The 20,451-nt window shown below is 39.5% G+C and overlaps 1 protein-coding gene across 2 annotated transcripts in view; it reads left to right on the forward strand.

The window, feature by feature from the left end:
- Nucleotides 1–20,451, forward strand: part of PDE4B (phosphodiesterase 4B) — a 549,688-nt gene that overhangs the window by 265,691 nt on the left and 263,546 nt on the right. The gene's annotated exons all lie outside the window — the stretch shown is intronic.

A 20,451-nucleotide genomic window follows, 5' to 3' on the forward strand; every position in this document is an offset into this window, starting at 1 on the left:
ATCAGGTCTGAATTCAGTTCTGTAGGTTTCTAATCTCCCTTGTTCAAAGTACCCTATGCTTCCTGCATTTCCCCCTCTAAAGCAGTTAACAGAAGAATCACAGGGTGGTACAAACGTTAATATGTTTGCCTATTAACAAAAAGGCTGGGGATTCAAGTACAGCTGGAGATTCCATTAAAAAAAAAAAAGAAAAAGTTGGGATGAGGTGGGGACTCATGATCCATTTCTGAAAATCATTCAGTGAAAACCCAAGAGAGCCCAATTCTACGCTGCTACTCATGGATCGCCAGGAGTCAGAATCCATTTGAGAACAGCTGGTTAAAAATGTGACATAATATACTTAGTTGTGGTTTTCCCCATTTTTGTTTGCTTGTTGTTTTTTTTTTAAAATAACCATGCAATGCAGTTACAGAAAAAAATCTAACAGGTCAAGTGGATTGACAAAATGTTCATGTTCATGTCTCATGTCCACACTCTGCTTAAGGTTTCTTCTTTGTAAAATGAGCACATTGGACTCAATGTGCTCTGGTATCTCCCTCCCACCTCCACCATGGAAAGTTATTTAAAGTCAAGTTGATTCTGAATGTCTCTGAATCGCTAATTACACTGGCTGTGCCTTTAGGGGTTATTTAAATATGAAAACATAGAGGCATCAAGAAGAGGTGCTTCTATCAGAATTCACAATCATGAACTAAATTAGCTTCCGGTCCTCTGACTATAATTCTAGAGTGGCCCCGTCAGAACATCAATACGTCATTCATTCTAGCTCAGAGCACTATCCTAAAGGATATAAGTGCCAGGAAGGAATTGAAAAAATATCCTGAAACAACCAATCTTCCGGAAGATGAAAAGGCAATTGTCATTTTTCTCCTTGAAAATCACAGTGTGCATACCCAAATCTTGGAACCATATTATTTTTGTAATGATTGTTATTAGCATCTTTCTTTGGCATTCAAATCTGGAGCTTGGTGACCCCTATAAAACATCTGGAGCATAGGTATAGGGCTGCATCTAACAGTAAATAGACAGAGAAAACCTTATTTCAGCACCTACAGATCCAGCATGCAAATCTGAACAGAAACACACACACACACAATGGCCTTTGTATTTTCTTGAGAATGTATTCTTAGAATTAGATGTTGGGAAAGTGTACGCTGTGGAAGCTTTCTGATACTTTCACACATCTAAAGTATCAGGGTAATCTTACCCTGAGTGATGTTCTGGTTTAATGCTCAATTACTTGAATAACCTTTATAAGCAGTGAATCTTTTGAAGAAGTTTGTGATTTTTTTTCATCCATTCTTGAGACACATGAAAATGATGCGTTATTGTTTGCCAAACGTTTTCTAAATTGTCTGTTTGGTTAATCCACCAAATCTATAAGGTTTTTATTTACCTGTGTAATTAAAAAATTAAAATTTGCTCTTTTAATTAAAAAACTTCATATTTCAGGAGTCTGTGTTCAAATATCTTCTTTGCCCTCCTCTAGCAGTGTTGTTGTTTTATTTAGGTGCCATATGGTGTAACTTTTATTTCTTCCTGAATCGCAGCCTCAGAATGAGATTAAGTGCTGTGGTAACTAAAGTGACACGAGGGACAATACCTGTCATAATCCCTGATGTACTATATTAGCCAAGTGGTTCAGAACCTTTTTCCTTAACTATGAAATGATTGTAATTTTCCTAGAATATTTTGACGAGGGTTAAGGGTGATAATACATGTGAAAATACTTTAGTCTCCACAGTGCTATTTATTGTAAATACTGTTATTATTGGTGTGGTACATGGATAGTACAAACAGTTATATTCACCTAAAAGTTGGTGGTTTGAACTTGTCCCGCAGGGTCTGGCAATACGCCACTCTAAAGGTTAGAATGGAGAAGACCCCAGAGAGGAGTTCTACTGTCTTAGCACATGAGGACACCATGCAGCTGCGTTTATGATTTCATTATCACTACTAAGGCAAATAATGCAGCGTCTGGCTTCTCATATCAAAAATTACGCTTGTACGGAAATTGAATGGGAATAACTCTTCAAATTCTTCAGTTCATTATATTGTACTCAGGCACAATATTTTAACCAATGAAGTCATTTTAACATGTTAAATTGCTCCTCAGTGAAATAAGTTTTAAAATGTCATTTAAAACAAATGAGACTAAAAATTAGTGAAATAAAATAAGTGCTGTTTTTGTTTAAGCACTTAAAGGCTGTCTAGCTGCCCATCACACTTCAGACTTTGAGTGCCAGACTGAAAGATCTTCGCCAAGCACCAGTGCGTGACTTACTGCTAAAGGAGACTGTACTCAGGCAGGGCTGCCTCAGTGTCTTTAGAATAGTTCCTTGCTGGCGGCCTGCTTGTGTGCCTCTGTGCTCTCAGAGAGCATTTATTCCTGGTTGCTTTTCTTCCTTGTCCGCTTGAAGTACACGTGGAGGTGTGTTTTCCTATAAGTATGCAAGTCCCTGCTTTCATCTTTCTTCCATGTATCTTCCGATGTTGCCCAGCCTCCTCACCTGAACACAAGAACCCACTCTGTCAGCAATGCATGCATTAGTAGAAAACCGAAAAAAGAGAAAGTTTCAGACAAATTCCAAAAAATAATGTATTTCAAATGTGTGGTCTTTTTGCCTCTTCCGCAGGTATGCTTACTACCAGTAGTTCCACTCTTATGAAAGGTCAGCAATCCCTACCACACTAGGACACACTGCAGGTTAACGACATGGAGATTGGAGTCTAGACTCTGAGATCTTACCACTGTGTGATCCTGAGCAAGCTTTGTCTCAGATTTAGAGTCTTCAACTTGTATTTGATACCTTCTCTCCATGATACCTCATCAGTTATGATCTATGGCCAACCATGGGACCGTTTGTAGCCCCAGCTCCCAAAGTTTTGGGTCACTATATGGTAGAGTTGATTGGTTGTCAGGGAGATCTCACAGTGAAATGAGAATGGTTGTGAAACTTAAATAGTAACATTTCATACAGTTGTCTCTGTAGTTTCTGGTATACCTGAGCGTATAGCTGACAAAATTGTTATTATTTTTATGTTGCCATTGGATAGAGATTCAAATTATGTTTCCTTATTTTTTCTAAGACTCTAATTTGAAACCACATGGTTTCCTCTTAGAAAACTTGAGGGCTTTTTTTTTGTCCTCCAGCCTAGAGATGTGTTTGGTCCATAGTGATTTTCTTTTCTTTTTGGTCAAATAATCTAACCTTGCAGATACATCATCTTTATTTTTTAAAGAACATTTTATTGTATTTTGTGTGGAATTTACACAAGTTAGGTTCGTCTTTGGCAAATTCAACACAGATCAATCAATGGCACCTTGTTCACATGATGTCAATATTTTCAACGTGCTGTGCTGGTTTAATTTCCAATACTGTCGTGTCTCTGCCCTCCTTGTCACCTTATCTTTGTTGTGAACTAAATGTTGACATTTGGGGCTCATACAGGCATTTTTTTAAGTCGAGCACTGATTAAATGTGTAGTATCCTTTATTTTGTGTATCACCGCTTTGCTGTTTGAAGGTGATCTTGGAGGAGAGTTTTGTTTCGAGATTTAAAGTGTGTCTTAGGGTGATAATCTCAGGGAGGGTGTCCTCTGGTCTCAAGTGATCCACTGAGTCTATCAGTTTTCACAGCTTGAGATTTGCTCTGCGTCTTTCTCCCATTCTATATTGAACCCCTCCACTACCCCCACACTGACAGACCGGACTGTAGTGGTAGCCAGCTCCTATCTAGTTCTTTGGCCATGGCTTATATAAAGAGCCTTGTAGATGTGTACCTTCTCTGGCATTTTGATTACATATATGCTCCTTTACTCCCAATGAGTAGGGAACAAGAGTTGTGTCATATATCTGCTGGAAATCTTTTAATGCCCAGATGTCACTCATTTCCCTACCATGAGGAATGTGACCTTTATGAGCTATATTGTAATTGTTGACTTGAGTTGCCCGGGGAGACTGTAATACTAAACCTTCAAACACATGAAACAGATCCTAGAAGGTGTTTGGTTATGTCTGAGGAGTATCTGACTTTAACACTCATGAATATACATGGATGTTTCAAAAATTTCATGGAAAAAATCCATTATAACTTTTTATTGTGAATTGGGTGAAGGTTTACAGAGCAGATCCGCTTTCTTTTCAATGATTCATACATATTTTGTGACATCACACTGACTGCAATCCCCACAATGTGACATCATTTATCCCACTTTTCCTCTTTGCTTCCTGGTTCTATTTAACTGCTTCCTTTCTAAGTCTTCCAAAAGTTGCCCTTGGGCAAATGTCACCATTTGATCTCAAATGGTTGACTATACTAAGGTACACCTACCTTCCTAGTGTTGCTCCCCTTACAGTGTGATTGAGCCATGGGGGGCTGGGGAGAGGATTTCCTTTCTAGTCCTGAAGGCTCGTGGTTCTTCAGAAAGGGGTTTGAATTTGGGTCCACATTTTATTCCTGCTCTATCCAAGACTTCCTGTGTGGTCCCTTTCAGAGAAGTTGGTCCTAGTGTCCAGGCACCACTGGGTTCTGCTGGTCTCAGGACCCAGAAGACTGATAATCACAGAGTTCATTAGTCCATTGCACGAATTGTTTCCACGAGTATTGGCTCTTATTCTCTCTTCTTTCCTCTTAAGAGACCTATAGTTGCAATTTAGATGACCACTCACAACCTTTTAAGACCCCAGCCATCAAAGTAAGATTTAGGGCATCGTCTTTGTGGACTATGCTATTCCAGTTGACCTTGGTGTCCCCTAAAACCATGGGCTTAAGCCCCTATAACTCTTTTCCTCAAGGTGTTTTGTCTGAGAATTGCTAATAAATTTACCCCCTGTATAGTCTACCACATTTATAAATACGTTATATCATTGGTAAATGTTCATTACAAATATCCTCAATCAAATTACATATATGTGTGTGCGCAATTTATGAGTGTATTTCCACTCTATGTGCTTAGGTGTTATCCAAGAGTATACTCATATAGTATTGTTACTGCAGGATTGAGCATCTAACGATATTTACTTCTGTTGCCTATTGCCTACTCTCCTCTCAATGTCTTTCTCTGACTCAATCAGTACAACTGTGGCCAACATCCCTCTTACTGTAAGTCCTTGAACTTTTTGAAGCCCATATCTGTCTAGCCATATCTGTATTTATATGTGCCTGTAGGTACTTCTATGTGTTCTCGTGTGTGTGTGTGTGTGTGTGAAAACTTTCAGCTAATGTGTGTATAGACATGTATCTGTATCCCTCCTTATGTGATTCTAGAAGCCTTACTTTGTGTTCTCCTTCTTGTGATAGGATGTTTCAAATTATTTGATTCAAGGGTCTTTTCTCATAGTGTTTCTCAAGTAGCATCATTTGCTTTGCTCTTATTCTGCCCTCTGTACACATAAGTATACATGGTATAAAATATGTTTTCACCTCCCTTTCTTCCTCTCCCCGGGTACTCACCTTTGAACATTGCTCTATGCATGTGTGCTTATGAAAGAAGAAGTATGCAATGTGTGCCCCTATGTCCTTGACGTACTGGACTTAGTGTTGTGCCCTCTAGGGACAGCTCGGGCATGATGTTTGGCGGTGCGCTATTCTGTGTACTTAGCATATTTGGCATATCCATTCAACTACTGATGGGCATTTCAGTTGTTTCCAGTTTCTGTTATTGTGAGTAACAATAGAATGAACATAAGAATGCACATGTGAGTATCTATTGGGTCACTGATTTTAGGTCTCTAAGTTGAACTGGACTCCACGGCAGTAGTAGGAGGGCATGTCCTTAGGAATGCGCTTACTGGATCATGGAGTGGTTCTTGAGAACGCGCCAAGCATTTTCCACGATGGTTATAATACTTCACAATCTTACCAACTATGAATAATAATAAATATCCCAACCTCTGCATAGCCTTGCCAATATTCTTTGTATTCGGTTTTCTGCCGAGTGCCGTCTTAGTTGGAGTGAGATGGTGTCTCAGTTTGGTTTGGGTTTTCATCTTGGTAATGGCTGATAATCACGAGAATCTTTTCTTGTGCTTGTTGGCTGCTTGTATGTCCTTCAGGAGGATTCTGTTCATGTACTTAACTCATTTTATATTGGATTCTTTTTATTGTTGATGTAAGTTTTATCTAAATTTTTGATATTAGGCTCTTATCTGATATGTCAAAAAAAAGGTTTCCCAGTATGGAGGTTCTCTTTTTATTCTATTGATAATGTCTTTTGAATTACATAAGTTTTTATATTATTGTTTCATTTATCTGGGGGCCCATTTATCTATTTTATAGAGTAATAAAATAATATTTTGTATTATTATATTCATGAATTTATATCTATTTTTGTGACCTCATCTTTGAAGAGATTAAGTCACATAATCTTCTTCCTATTTTTTCTCTCAGGAATTTTACAGTGTTGAATATAATATTTTTGTCTTTTTCCTTTTGAGGTCATTGTTGAATATTGATCCTATTTCATTATTGTGTAAGCGGATATCCAGTTTTGTTAACATAATTTATTACAGAGATGTGTTTTTTTCATTGAATGTACTCTTACTCCTTGTCAAATATCAATGTTCATAGGTAGTTGTTTCATTCAAAATTCTCAACTCTTTGTCACTAGTCTATGTGTCTGTAATTGAACTATACTAGTCTGTTTTATTCATATTTATGTATAGTATTTTTTGATATTATGGAGTGTGCCATTTCCTTTTTCTTTGGTATTTTCTTAGCTATTTGGGATTTCTTTCCTTTCTATATGAAGTTGGTTAAAAATTTTCTATTTTATCTTAGAATATTACTGGGCTTTGTATCAGAATTGAATTATAGCTGAAGATTTCGTTAAGTATAATTGATATTTTCATTACTTTAAATCTTCTAATTCATGAATATCATGTCTTTCCATTTTTAGCTCTCTTTTAGTCTCTCATAGTAGTGGTTTAAATTTCTCATTGTATAAGAAATAAGTCCCCAAATTTACTTGATCTACCACCTCTTTTTTAGAAAAAAAATTACTCAATGCCCCCCTGGCAATTAAAAACATTTCTCCTATAGACCGTAATCCAGGAGAAGGCATAGATGCCTGCTTTTGTAGCCTCTCTGTGCAGCACTGGTCTCAATCTCCTGTGTCTCTGGATAGGTTCATTCTGAGGCATGTAAGAGTTTATGCAACTGTCGTTGTAAATGGCATTTTATTGATTTCTCTTTTAGAGACTCATTGCTCGCGTGAAGGAGGGACCCAACAGCTATCTGTGCATTGATCTGTACCCAGAAATGTTGTTGAATTCTTCTATTCGTTCCAGAAGTCATGTGTGTGGGGGGGGTGGGTGTGTGTGTCAGTGTGTATGGGTATAAATTTTAGCCAACTGCTATTTATAGGATAATGTCATCTATAAATATAGTGTCATTTATTCCTTTTCAAGGTGGGTAAATTTGATTTCTCTGTCTTGCCTTATTCCTATAGTCAAAAGACAGGCAATAACAAGTGTTGGGTAAATGGGAATCCTTGCTCTTTCAGGATTGTATTACAAATTGAACAGCCACCTGGGTGCTCAATTCCATAAAAGGCTGAGCATATAAAACAAAACTCACTGCCATTGAGACAATTCTGACTTATAGTGACAGAGTTGAGCTTCCCCCTTATAGTCTCTAAGATTGTAATATCTTCTTGGGACCAGACACCTTCATATTTCTCCTGCACAGTGGCTGGTGAGTTCTTAGTATGGACTTGGTGGTTACTAGCCTTACATATACCCCACTATGCCTCCAGAGGCCTTAAGCTTAACTACAGAGTCACCGTATCACATATCATCTTCACTTTTGAGAACATACATAGAAAAAAAGTACATGTTTATGTAAAATTTTTGCTCATACGTATTCGAAGCCCCACTTCGGCATCCTCACAATCATTGACATGTTTGAGACTTTTGTTGCAGGCACTATGTCAATCCATGAGAGTCTACCTTGTTTTTGATAAACTTTTCTTTTATCATGCAAGATGGACTTCTCCGGGATGTGGAGAACACATGACCAAAGTACTGCATCCTTGCCTCTCAAAATTATACTGGCTGTACTTCTTTTTAGATAGAGTAATAAATCAATCTATAGGTTTATTAATAAATCTATATTATAAATAATCTATCTCTGAATCGATCACTCATAGATAGAGCTAGACAAATCTGTAAATCTGTCATTCTTCTAGATGTCTGTGCTGTGATATTCTTTACTAATGTCATAATCAAAAGGCCTCGGTGTTCTTTGCTCTTCCTTATCTGTAAGCCAGCTCTCTCCTCCATGTGTGTAGTTTGCCCAAGGTAAACTTTTGATTCTTGAATACTGCTTCCATGGGCATTAATTGTGGACCAAGATCACATAAAACTCTTCATCTTTAACATTTTCTCTGCTTACCATAATGTTGACATCAGTCCAGCTGTGAAGTTTTGTGAAATTATTATTTATGTTTGGGTATAGGTCATACGGTAGTTTTTTATCTTCATCAGTAAGTGCTACAAGCCCTCTTTGTTTTCAGCAAGCAAGATTGTGTCAGTTACATATTGCAGGTTATTAATGAGTTTTTGCCCATTCTGCTGCTGTTCTTCTTCATATAGTCCAGCTTCTTAGAATATACCCCCCTGAGTCACACCTTTTAGAAATATTACACCATAGAGAATCCCCCTGTTCTGTTTCAATGTATGCCTTTTGATCTATGTACAGGTACTGCATGAGCACCATTAAGTATTCAGGAATTCCCATTATTCCCAATGTTATTTATAACTCATTATGATCCACCTACTCAATTGTCATTTCATAATCAATGAAAACAAGAAAACATAATTCTGAGACTTTTTATTTTCCACCAAGATCTATGTGACATCATTAATTGTCTCACTTGTTCCAAATCCTCTTCTGAATCTGGTGTCAATTTCTGAAAGTTGTTTGTCTGTGTACTACTGCAACTCTTTTAGAACTATCTTCAGCAAAACTTTACTTATATGTGATGTTATAGAGCCAAATGATTTCTGCATTTTGTTGGATCACCTTTCTTTGGCATAGACAGATGAATGAGTGCTTCCTGCATGACACTCATTTATTGAAACATAATACCAGTTTTCTATCAATTCCTGAGACCTTGCTTTGCATGAGTGCTGTCAGTTAGCTTGGGTTTCTTCCTTCGATACCATCAGTTCTTGATCATACACTACCCCGAAGAAGATTGAATGTTGACCAATCCTTTTGGGTACAGTGACTGTGTATTCTTTCAGTGATGTTTCCTATGTCATTCAGTTATTTTTTATCCATAGAATTCCTCAATATGGTCCATTCCTCAATATGGTCCATTCCTCAATATGGTCCATTCCTCAATATGGTCCATTTGGCTTTTCCTTCAGTTCTTTCACCTTGAGAGATGCTGGTTGGCTTTTTAACTTCAGGCCTTTGCACATCTCATTAAATACTTTATCTTTTCTGACTGCCCTTTGAAATCTTCTGTTCAACTCTTTTGTTTCATTCTTTATCCCTTTTGCTCTAGCTATAGTGTGTTTAGGAGACTTGATGGTGCTGCGGAATAGTTGCAAGTCAGCAGTTTGAGTCTACCAGTCACTTTTTGGTCGACAGACAAGGATGTCTACTCTAAATATTTATTGTTGGCCATATTGGGTTACTATTAGTTGAAATCAACTCAGTGGCAGCGGGTTTTGTTGTGTTGTGTTGTTACTATGCACTTGAGAGCACGTGTCAGTCTCTTGACATAGATTTTCATCTTTTCTTTCTTGCTCGCCTTTTTCATGAGCCTTTGCTTGCTTTCTGCAGGATGCCCAGATATCACCCACATTTCTTAAAAGTTTTGCCCTCTAGTGTGTACTTCATCATTTCTACTTGTGAGATGGTCTCTAAATTCAGGGTACATTCAAAGTTGTGTTGTTTGTTTTTTCCTCATGGATCTGTTTCAATTTTCTTCAACTTCCACTTAAACTTGCATAAAAGTAATTGATGGTCCACTTCACAGTTGGCCCCTGGCCTGTTCTAATTGATGATATTGATCTTCTCCATCATCTCTTTACTCTTATGTAGTAAGATTAATCCCTGCACTGCTCACTTAGTAAATCTATGCTTCTGGAAAAAGGTAGTTCAGTGAAAGAGTCATTGGTTTTGCAAGATTTTATCGTATGGTGACCAGGATCATGTCGATGAGCACGGCCTATCTGTCAAAAGTTCACTCTTCTACTTTTTTAAACATTTTATTAGGGACTCATACAACTCTTATCACAATACATACATACATCAATTGTATAAAGCATATCTGTACATTCTTTGCCCTCATCATTTTCAAAGCATTTTCTCTCCACTTAAGCCCTTTGCATCAGGTCCTCTTTCCCCGCCCCTCCCCACTCCCAACCTCCCTCACAAGCCCTTGATAATTTATAAATTATTATTTTGTCATATCTTGCCCTATCCGGCATCTCCCTTCACCCCCTTTTCTGTTGTCCATTCCCCAGGGAGGAGGTCACATGTAGATCCTTGTAATCGGTTCCCTCTTTCCAACCCACTCATCCTCTACCCTCCAAGTATCGCCCCTCACACCTCTGGTCCTGAAGGTATCATCCACCCTGGATTCACTGTGCCTCCAGCTCCTATATGCACCAATGTACAACCTCTGCTCTATCCAGACTTGCAAGGTAGAATTCGGATCATGATAGGGGGCGGGGGGCCCATTTAGGAACTAGAGGAAAGCTGTATTCTTCATCACATCACACCCTGACTGACTCATCTCCTCCTCTAGACCCCTCTGTGAGGGGATCTCCAGTGGCCGAAAAATAGGCTTTGGGTCTCCACTCTGCACTTCCCCCTTCATTCACTATGGTAAAACAAATTTTTTTGATGTTGTCGTATACCTGATCCCTTCAACACCTCATGATCACACAGGCTGGTATGCTTCTTCCATGTGGTCTTTGTTGCTTCTGAGCTAGATGGCTGCTTGTTCACCTTCAAGCCTTTAAGACCCCAGACACTATCTCTTTAGATAGCTGGGCACCATCAGCTTTCTTTGTCACATTTGCTTTTGCACCCATTTGTTCTCAACAATCATATCATGGAGGTGTTCACCCAATTATATGATTTTTTTGTTCTTTGATGCCTGATAACTGATCCCTTCGGCACCACTTGATCACATAGGCTGGTGTGTTCTTCCATGTGGGCGTTGTTGCTTCTGAGCTAGATGGCTGCTTGTTTATATTCAAGCCTTTAAGACCCCAGACGCTATCTCTTTTGATAGCCGGCCACCATCAGCTTTCTTCACCACATTTGCTTGTTAACCGTCTTTGGCTTCAGCGGTTATGTCAGCAGGGTGAGCATCATAGAATGCCAGTTTAATAGAAGAAAGTATTCATGCATTGAGGGAGTGCTTGAGTAGAGGCCTAAGGTCCTTCCACAACCTTAATACTAAATCTATAAATATAGGCACATAGATCTATTTCCTTATCATATATATATATATATATATATATATATATATATATATATATATATATATATATATATATATTTGCATGTACATGTCCTTGTCTAGACCTCTATAAATGCCCTTTGCCTCCTAGCTCTTTCCTCTTTTTCCCTTGACTTTCCTCCTGCCCCACTATCATGCTCCGTCCCCACCTGGGTTACAGCTATACCTCTTCGTTATGTTACTTTACCCTTGATCATTCCCTACCAGGCCTGCCACTCCCCCCTCACCACCAATTTGGATCCCATGTTGTTCCCTTGTCCCTGGGTCTGTTAACACCACTTCCTTACCCCCTACCTCCCCCTATCCCAAGTCCCCCAGAACTGTTGGTCCTGTTGTTTTTCCTCCAGATAATTCACCCAGCCTATCTTATTTAGACAGACCTGTGGAGATAATAACATGCACACAAAAAAAACAGAGGAAAACCAAGCAACAGTATACAACAAAACAACAACAAACCACTGACAAATAACAAAACACATCAAGAACGAAAAGCTTGTAGTTAGTTCAAGGATCGTTTGTTGGTCTTTAGGACTATTCTCCAGTCCAGTCTGTTGGGGCCCCACGCCCTGGCCCCAAAGTCTACTTTCAGCATTCCCTGGAGGCCTTGCAGCTCCATTCCCTTGCTGTCCCGCTGCACTCCACCAGTGCTTTGCCACGGTATGGTGGGATCAGGTCAGGCGCAATTCCTACACTGTGTCTCTGGTGCTGTCCCCTGTAGTGCCATTGGTCAGTGAGGGGCATCATGTCTCATAGTGGGGCCAGCCATGTTGTTCTCTCTGTGGACTGGCTGCTCTAATCAGGAACATCATCCTCATGGCCTGGTGGGTCAGGCTGTGCTCCACTCTCTCCTCCCCCCCCTTCATCTGCTCCCATGTGCTCTGATCAGATATGTCCCTCTCCTGGAGCTGCAGAATCAATGTCGTCCTTTGAAACAAATTCTTCTGGGGGGAGGGGCAGGCATCCACTTAATATTTGGTACTGGGGCCAGCCTCCCAGAACTCTCCACTGGTTCCCTACTCCACCCCAGAATGTTGGATTCACACCTTGGGGCACTGGGATGAAGTCTGGTCCCTCTTTCCCTGTGGAGATATAAACAATTCCCTCCCCTTGGGTGGGTCAGAGGTTCGCTCTTCTTGTTTCTAACCTTCTTCATCCAGTCACCATTAATCATCCGTGCATCTGGACTGCATGTGTGACAAATTCCAGACAGTAGACATAGGTAAAAATCTTCCATTTCTTCATCTTTGACCGTTGTGGTTTGCACATAAGCATGAATAGGAGTCATATCAACTGGCCTTCCTTGTAGACACAAAGATATTATTAGGTCAAGGCCGTGTTATACTTCAGGACAAATCCTGAAATGTCCTTTTGACAATGAATGTAGCATGATTTCTCTTCCAATTTGTCAATCCTAAAGTAGTAAACCAAGTAATTGTCCAATTCAAAATGATCAGTACATATCCAGTTCAGCTCACAAACCTTCACTTTCATTTTTTACAACTTCCCATTTTATCAATTCGTATTTTCTTTTCTAGTTGAGATTTTCCATGCAAGCAAATGAAGCTCATTAAAATTTTACTCCTTATGGTTGACTTATTTGAGGAAGCAGATTTCTCCACTTATTTTGAGTTCCTTCCAACGGGACAGACTCATCTTCAGGGATTTTATCAGACAGTGATGTACAGCTATTCATAAAATTTTCAGTGGTCAATTTTTTTTCAGAACTTGATCAACAGGCTCTCTTTTTAGTCTAGCTTAGTCTGGAAGCTACTGAAATCTGTTCTTCATCAGTGACCCCCTTTGACATTTGAAATGATGATTGCACAGTGACCCCTTTGACATTTGAAATGATGGTTGCAAAGCTTCCCGCATCACAGCAACATGCAAGCCATCATAATATGGAAAACTGATAGATGAATCTATTCTATCTAAAAGGAGATAATAGCCCATTGTAAATCAGCCAATAAATAGATAAGTGAAAATCCATTTATTGGATATTGGCATATCCATTTATTTGAGTATTTTGGGGAATGAAATACTGATCTATATCACAAGATAAATGAGCTTAAGAAACATAATAAGTCACATATTGCATGTGATAATTTACATGGCATGTTTGGACTGGGAATATTTGTAGAGATAATGGTAGATCCGTGTTTCTCAAGGATTGGGAGTTGAGGTGGTAAATAGAGATGGAGCTCCTCTCAGGGTGAAATAAAATGTTCTAAAATTAGACGGTGGTGAAGCCTGCCCCTTCTGTGAATATACTATTAATGATTGGATGCTTTATAAGGATAGATTTTATAGTAGGTGGATATTTTCTCAACAAAGTAATGACTATTAAAGTAAACAAGTTAACACTATGATTCAGAATTGATTCAAGGACAGTGAGTTTATTTGGGGTCAGGGTGGGATTAAAAATATGGTTTCTTGCTTTGGTTATGTTAAATAATTACCCACATCGTCTTTAAAATTCCTTTATCAAATTTTTCCAGAGAACGTTGCTAATTTTGCATTTCTTTCATCTAAAACATATCCTTAAAAATGCATTAATAGCATTCTCAATAGTCATTATACTGCTTGATTGAATTAGATGAAGCAAATTCATGAGTGCGTCACTCTTCCCTGTTCTGTAATTCTCAAAGTTACATTGCTACTCAAACCAACAAAGAATGTAAAATCTCTTTTTCTATAAAAGAGCTATCCTGAGAAATTACTCTGGTCCAAATTAATATTATTTTATCATGAGAACCCAGTTGGTTTGTTTATGAACAGAGCCCATGACATAGATACCTACATTCAGTTTTTCATTTATGACTGCATTAATTCTTCAGGAAATGTTTGTTATTCATCTACGTATGCTAGACATTACGCTACAGACTGACTGTAAAGGAGTCGGGGGAAACACAAAACCTTTTTATGTCTTGGAGTTATTCTCTAGTGGACGGACACAAATGACACACATAACTAGAAAATCACATCATATTTCAGGGTTCCCTGTCATGCTCGTGATTCCTCCACATGTGGAGTTCATGGTCAGACTTCCCATGACCAGCAACCATACTCAATGGTTCCTATGACAACAAGTTCTCCTTATAACTACTATTAAGAAAACTACTAATAAGTTTTGGTGTCTGCAAGTTTGCGTATTTCTAGGGATTTATGTCTAAGTTTTTGATTATCTGTGAATATATGCTTTCTGTACCTGTGGCTACCATTGCATAAAAAGAAGACTGTCTTGAAGTCGGTTTCTCTGAAGCATTGTTGAGACATTGCCACGTAGTGGAAAATTAAAGAGATCAGGCATCTATTCCTGGAGGAGGAATACAATTAAGGGATAGATTTATCAAGATAAATGAGAAGTAAAGAAGAAGAAGTAGAGAAGAGGGAAGATAAATGAGTGTAGCCGAAAAGAAGAGGCAATGAGGTAGACTTTCAGACCTGCCTTCTTGTTGAAATGCAAATCAGCGTTTGTCAGTGTGAGCCATAAGCAAAGCTCAAATTATACTCAGGGATCTAAAATGTTGGAGCAGCTGTTTTGTTTGGCATATGATTGATCACTCAGGACAATGGTTTCAGTTCCTCTGGGGTCTTAGATTCATTGAGCCTATTACTGTTTTGCTGTGCTGATGGTGGGTCCCCTGACCTTTACGGGATAGTGTGTTTGCTGAGAGATCTGTTTTTCTAGACTAAAGTTGGAAGTTTAAATACATGCTAGCAGGCTTAGAACAGCTAGGGGAGGCAAAATGGGGTGGATTTCAAACCTGGGAAAAGTTGAAATTCGTATTCCAATCTCACTGTTATTTCTTTGTGTAACATAGACATTTTCTTTGCTCTGTAATCTCTTGCAATGAAAAGGATTTATAATCTCTCCAGGGTTTTCTCCTTTGTTGTGGTCTAACATATGTCATTCAGGAAATCTGACCCCATGTGTTAGGTGTTCTTTCATCGTGCACTGAATGGACTAAACAATGCAGAACGGGTCAGACGGGAGGTTTGATAGCGCCAAACGCAACGCAAAAGGTAGAAGGAGAGAGAATCTTATTTGATTAATCTGATCACCGTGAACTTCGGCTAAAAGAACACCCGAAAAGACGCCGACGTATCAGCTGGCATGGAGAAGAAAATGCAAAAGGAGGGAGAGAGCAGGGAATACCGTTTAAAGGGAGATTTTCTCTACAATTTTGGAAAGTCAAATCCTTTTCTCTTCTGAGATAAATTGGAAGAAATGCCATATGCGCTCTGGGAACCCCTGGCTTAGATTTGGCTGCAAATCCATTTTCTCATTCGATATCTAAAGGAGACTACAGATGATGCTCCAGTTGAACAGTTACCTGATTGCTAAGTCATTTGTATTCGAATCAACATGATATCTACTCTGCCATGGGAAGTGACATGTCATCACAAGGAAAAACGAAAGGACTAAGAGCTAAGCAATAACTATGAGGCAGCAAGAGCACAGGGAGAGATTTACAGTTAATGAAATGTGCTGAGTTTCTGAGTGCTGGATGTCGACAGTGTACCAGCTCTTCAGGATGTTGTGTGTGAGTGATGCGCCTCCTCCTCGGCGACATTCGTGGATATGGTAGGTGCTGGTGTGCTGTGAACAACAAACTGGCCCTGGCAGGTCCTGCAGAGTGCTGGGAGAGGGGTCTCTATTTAAAACCACCGAGTATCCAGAAATGTAAAAGGAACAAGCAGTCTTGGGAAAAATGTTATGCTTTGTAAAGTGATGTGATTTGGGGGAAATGATTTTAGTATATTCATACATTAATGTTTCTTGTTTATTTTTTTACATTACTTTTGTTTAGCTCTAGGAATGGGGAATTGAGCAGAGGTTTTATGAAAAGTATAAATTATCTATTTACTCAGGCCAGAGTAAAATTTGTGAATGAATACCACCTTTTTCTGCTTAAAGTTGAAAATCAAACTATTTTTGGAAGGTTTTCTCCAGTAGACTTTTAAAATGTGAAGAAGGCACAAATGGCAAATATTATTACCTCTCATAGGTGCCTGCTTTACCCTTTCTCCATTAATAGTTTTATGTGAAATTGACTAATTGATGATTATTTCTACCTTTTTCAGGGTTATGGGAGAATTTTTAAATAATTTGCTATGCTGAAAATATTTTGATGATCTATTTTATCTTTATTTTGAGTATTAACACATAAGAAATAATATAACTATGAATACATATACACAAAGGTAGAAATATGAGTGGACATTTTAAATGTGGATGACTTATTGAGGATTATTTAACTTTTCGATGGCTTTGAGAGCCCTGGCGCTAAGAAGACAAGGCCACGGCTGGTATACTTTTTAGTCACTGCCCAGGACAGGGTTTCAGCCAGGTAATTTAATAAATGCTTTTGGTGGTGTTCTCAAGTAAATGAGAAAAGTACTTTTGCTCTTGACTTGGAGTATATATAATCCTCATGAACCAGAACGCAATCTTTCCTGTTCGCATTCCACCCCACCCCCCATCAGTGGAAAATGTAGGATACCTGAAAGGAAAAAGAACTTACCATTTTCACCATTCCAAACAAAAAGTGGAATAAAATCATGGATTTTCAATAACTGAATCAAAAATAAATTTCCATTTTAATATAGCTTCAAATAAGGGTGATACCATGAGGGAAAGGTCAATCGTTTGCATCCTGTGTTGGAGTGGGAGAAGCCTGGAAAGGAGAAGCTATTTTTTAAAACTGGTAAACACTTAATTGAGCACTTAGGTATAGTTCTTGATGGTTTTCACAATGGTGAAGTGCAAGTGGTGTCGTTGGGAATTTTCAGAGAAGAATATGATTTGAGTGATGTTTCAATGAAACAAACTCTGCTTAGAGAACCACACCTATAAGGTTGAAAGTCGTAGCTCCGTTACTTGATTTGGGGCAGGACTAAATTATAACCTTCTTGTTTGTAAATGAGGTGACGATGTTTCCCTTGGAATGTTGTGAAGCCTTAGTGATGTAAAATGAAGCACCTTAGCTTATTCAGGGAATAGCGTATTAAAGTAAATAATGAAAGGTAAACATTGAGATTGCTATCATGTGACTGGTTGTGATATTATAAATGAGACGTACAATTACCGAGCACAGTGCTGGGCCCAAATAAATAGCTCAACAAATAGTCTTCCCCTTACCCGCTGTCTCCTCAAAATTGCATTTATTTATAAACTGGCTAGCATATTTTGAGAATCCAGAGGATCATTTTAGTAACAACTTCTTAAAACTGATGGTACTCACTGAAGTGGTTAAATCATCTATGCAATATTCATTTATTAAGTGCTCACTATAAAGTACAAGAGCAGTTAAAAGCATACTGAAGATCCTCACCAAGAAATATCAACACAATGGCGATAGCAATGGACTCAAACATAGCAATGTGAGGATGGGGCAGGACCAGGAAGAGTTTTGTTCTGCTGTATACAGGGCTGTTACGAGTTGGAACCAATTCAGCGGTACCTAACCACAACACCACCACCACCACAACAACAACGTATACCAGGTTTCTGGTGTAAGTTGTGTAATTATAAGATAGTGTCACAAAGCAAACACTGTGCTGTCAAGTTCATCCATTCTGACTCAAGGTGACTCCATGGGCAGCAGAATAGAATTGTGCTCTGGAGGAATTGGCTGGCTATGAGTTTTCAGAAACCGACAGCCAGGCCTTTCGTCTTCAAAGCACCTGCGGCTGCCACATTTAACCTTTCGAACTACTCAGGGACTCCTAGAAAGGCTTTAATAAGTCAATTCATGTAAACCAGTGTTTTAAAGCAAGGATAGAGCTGTGCACAACCTGCTTGGGAAACACGGCTACATCTCTATGAATCTAAAGAAGAAAGGACCTCCCACCCCACTCAGCTTCCAGAAGAAGCAAACCCATTGCTGTCAGTTTGTTTCCAACTGATAGTGCACCAGGAAAAGTGAGTAGAAAAGACTACCTGGTTCCCAAGGTGTATCTTTCCTGAGTGTCTCATCTTTCTCCCGTGCAGGGGCTGGTGAATTTTAACTGTCAACCTTAGGGTAACTGCTGGGTGTTTAACCCCTGCACAACGAGAGTAACCCATTTATCCACTGTGGTCAAGTTGATTACCACTCGTAATGACCAGCCTAAAGAGAATGGCCCATTATCAGAGTGTTTATGGCTAAGTGGGCCATTACTACACATAGAATTAGAAGGGGACCATTGAGGTGCAGCATAACACCTACCCACTGGCTTTCACAGGGACCCTATAGCATTGGGGACAGAAGTATTCTCACTGACATCATGTTGATTCCAATTCATAGCCATCCTCCAGGACAGGGCAGAACTACCCCTACGGGTTTCTCAGACTGTGACTCGAGTAGAAATCCTGATTTTCCAGCCACCGAGCAGGCTGGTGGTTTCTCAGCTGCTGGCCGTGCCATTAGCAGCCAGCACGTACCCACTATGTCACCTGGGCTCCTGCAGTGGTTCCAAACCGTGGGAACGGTGATCATTGCTTAGTTTGAGACAAAGCCGACAAAGGTAGACTGAAGTCAATGGGTGAAGGAGGCCGAGAATGGTGAGGGGCCAAGAGCTTGTCCGTCTGAGGAAACAGTGACATTCCATCTTGGGAAGAAAAAGAAACAAGCAAGTGCTGCTACACCCTACGTACTTTTCCATTGACAGAGAGTCCTTTCTGCGACCCAGTGACTCAGTCAACTCTTACAGGGCCACTGGTAGCCATCAAAATAGTGCATCACCATTAAGCTGTTAAGTTACAAGTGGTCATTTTCTTCAAGGTTCAACTGCTAACAGCTTGGCAAGCTGCCTCCAGAGTGCACTTGTAAGCTCTCGAGCTGATGAAGATTCCTCTCTTCTGTACAGCTCCATAGTTGAGTGAAAACTTCTTGTATGCCAGCTGAATTCATTTGAGTGCATATTTTGCTAAGTCACCATACCTACCTGTATTTTTTTCTAATGAACTACAGGGAACAGGGAACTCAGGTAAGGAAATGAAATTGAGCTGTACATTTTCAATTACGCCCACCTCAATTAGTAATTTGTAAACAATCACTTAAATGCGCTCGGGCAGCTAAACTTTAAAGAAACCCCAGGGGACATTCTACAGTACAGAGCAGAAATCTGTTTCCAGTAAAATGATTTCTCATTCTATTTGTTTGATATGCATCTAATTGGTGCTACATGATTTCTCAAAGTAGCGCACACTCTTCATTCGTATATTTAATAGGTAGAATTACAGCCTAACCTAAACTGTGTTTGCTACCATGGCAATAAGATTAGAAGCTGAGGTAGAGATTCGTAAGCATTTCTGGAAACCGGTAAGTGGTTATCTCTTCTTTCGAGTATGTAGAAAACCCCACGACTCTGCCAGAGGACGTTTGTCACCGCCGAACAGCTGAGCGAAGCTCATGCTGAGTCTGTGCCGGCGCCGGTTGGACAGCCATTGGCTGGCATCCTGCGGCTCTGTGTGCACCACCCTTGTGGAGGATGGTGACCTCGTGGTTCTTGAGAGCCTTTGCTTTAATTCCTCAAGCCAGAATGAGAACGGTGTGCCTATGATCAGGTTCCTTCTGTGAAAACCTAAGCCTGGAAGTTTGGGTCCTCAGGAGCCCTCAAATACAGAGCTTTGGTTGAAATCAGCAAATCATTAGACATGCTTGTTTCAATTAACAAGTAATTTACTTAGGTGGACTATAAACACTCAAGACTTCTTTTTTCACAATTATTCCTTAAAGGTCTTCTCTTTCTTTGCTGTGGACATTACCCTTCTCCTGAGTGAAATGCCTTAAGCCTCCTTGGATGGGGAGAGTGTGTGCGCTGTTTGAAGAATTCCCTGAGTTCTTTCTTCTTTTGCTATTTAACGGAACTGCATACAGTGTGCTCAAGCACAGCATACACTTTTAAGTCAGAGTCATCTATCAATATCACATATGTGTTACACCCAGCGTGACGCTTGGCATGGGGGGCTGGGAA

The sequence above is a fragment of the Tenrec ecaudatus genome, chromosome 1 (genome assembly GCF_050624435.1).
Source record: "Tenrec ecaudatus isolate mTenEca1 chromosome 1, mTenEca1.hap1, whole genome shotgun sequence".
Taxonomy (NCBI): Eukaryota; Metazoa; Chordata; class Mammalia; order Afrosoricida; family Tenrecidae; genus Tenrec; species Tenrec ecaudatus.